The sequence below is a fragment of the Crocodylus siamensis genome, chromosome 15, assembly GCF_052110815.1.
Source record: "Crocodylus siamensis isolate JL-2025a chromosome 15, ASM5211081v1, whole genome shotgun sequence".
Lineage (NCBI taxonomy): Eukaryota > Metazoa > Chordata > Crocodylia > Crocodylidae > Crocodylus > Crocodylus siamensis.
In genome coordinates, this window is record NC_143409.1 from 23496765 (window position 1) to 23499101 (window position 2337).

Below are 2337 nucleotides of genomic sequence, written 5' to 3' on the forward strand. Positions count from 1 at the left end.
AATCAATATCTTGGTTTTGCTGGAGACTCATCGATTGATGCATGCCAGAGTATTATTTGCCCTAATGGCTACAGCATCGCACTGCATCACACATATTCATATTGTGGTCTATTATTACCCCCAGGTCCCTTTCATTTGTGGTGCTAGTCAGTTTGGTGTTGCCAAGGCTGTAGGTATGTTGGGGGTTGCTTGTCCTGAGGTGGAGCATCTTACAATTTTCAATGTTGAACTTCATCAGATTCCGATCCACCCAACTTGCTAGCCTGTCTAGATCTGCCTGTAACTGCAGCCTATCTTCAAGTGGGACCACGCTCCCCAGTAACTTGGCCAATGAACTCTTCACCCCCACATCCAATTTGTTAATAAAGATGTTGAAAAATACTGGACCGAGCACCAACCCCAGTGGGACACTGCTGCCCACTTCTCGCCAGGGTGACACAGATCCGTTCACTACGACTCTTTGGGTTCTAACCTGCAGCCAGTTTCTCACCCACCTGACTGTTTCAGAGTTAAGCCCACAATCCTCCAATTTTCTCATGAGGACATCATGGGAGACTAGATTAAAGGCCTTTTGGAAGTCTAGGTATACAATGCCAACCTGCTCTCTCATGTCGAGGGGGCAAGTTACCTGGTCATAGAAGGAGATGAGGTTGGTACGGCAAGACCTGCCCACAGTGAAGCCATGCTGACTGTCATTCAGAATCTTACCTTCTGCAAGGTTATTGCAGATAGACTCCTTGATGAACTTTTCTAGGATTTTCCCTAGGATGGAAGTTAGGCTGATTGGCCTATAGTTACCTGGGTCCTCTCTCCTGCCCTTCTTGTGGATGGGCACAACAATGGTCTTCTTCCATTCCTCAGGGACTTCTTCTATTCAAATTGAATTCAACTAGTGCTCATGGCCGAGACATGCCGCGGCCATGGCAGTATGGACAGGACCCAGAAAAAGACCCGCGCCAGACTGCCTGGGCACAGCGGGATGATTCCAACCAGTTTTGAGGCGGTCACAAAATGAGTCCTAGTCTCTCTGCTGCCAAAAGAGCAAGTCCCTGGAGTTGAACAGCTGAAGTGCATAAAATTCTGTGTCCTTTGCACTTTGCTCAGAGAGTCTGTGTGTTTAGCACCGGATTTAGGCACAAGCTAGGACACAAGCCTGAAGAAGAAGATACTTCTAAACTGAAAAATGAAGAGACTAAAAGGTATCACCTAAAAGGAGTTCAGTGATGAGCTGCAGTTCCAGCCTCGACACCCAGGAGAAGGCAGTGTGGTGTGTTGATGACTTCAAAATTGGCTGTCCTCTGGGAAAAGGACACTTCGGAATTGTGTATCTGGCTTGTGAAAAAGTAACTAAATGTATTGTGGCACTGAAGGTGCTCTTTAAACCTCAGTTGGAGGAAGCTGGACTAGAGTGGCATCTGAGGAGAGAAGCACAAATACAATTTCTTCTTGGACATCCCAGCATTCTCAGATGGTTTGGCTGTTTTCAGGATGCCACAAAGGTATACATTATTCTAGAGTGGGCATCTCATGGAGAAGTCTACCAAAAGCTATAGAAGCTTATGAAGTTTGGTGAGCAAAGAACTGCTAATTACATCGCAGAGCTAGCAGATGCTCTATCATACTGTCATTCAAAACGTGATTTTCAATGACATCAGACCAGAAAACTTGCTTCTTGGCTCAAAGGGAGGGCTGAAGATGATAGATTTTGGATGGTTTGTGCATGCTCCATCATCTAGGAGGACCATTTGTTGTGGAACACAGACCTGCTTCCTGAAATGACTGAAGGAAAATATATGATGAAAAGGTGGATAGCTGGAGCCTGGGGGTTCTGTGCTATGAGTTCCTAGTGGGAAAATCTCCTTGTGTGGCAGAGACTCATCAGGATACTTACAGATGTATTTCAAAGGTTGAATTCAGCTTTCCTCCCTTTCCATCAGAAAGATCTAGTTTCAAAGCTTCTGTAACATGATCCATACCACAGACTACTGCTTAAAGATGTTCTTGAACATCCGTGGATTAGAGTGAACTCTACAACATTACCAGCTAACAGAGCGAGTGAGACTGCGGGCAGTCGAAACAGAGAAACTGTTAACAGAATGTAGACTTAGGAAGGTGGCTCTCTTGCCTTTCCATGAAAATAGAAGCCTTGTAATTGCACTCATCATGCAACCAAGTCCAAGTCATGGCTTAGTGAACAGTGCCATAACAAATCCCAGAGATGCCTGTGGTTTTTGTTTTTTAATTTATTGGGCTGCTATGAGTATCTGAAATACGTAGTGATCCAAAGCTGAATGAAATATGGCTATGCTTCCTAGCAACTGTCATAACAACTATGTT

General features: G+C 44.9%; 1 pseudogene; it reads left to right on the forward strand.

The window, feature by feature from the left end:
* Nucleotides 1–1223: 1223 nt before the first annotated feature.
* LOC149852239 (aurora kinase A pseudogene) lies at nucleotides 1224–2102 on the forward strand (annotated as a pseudogene).
* Nucleotides 2103–2337: the final 235 nt, after the last annotated feature.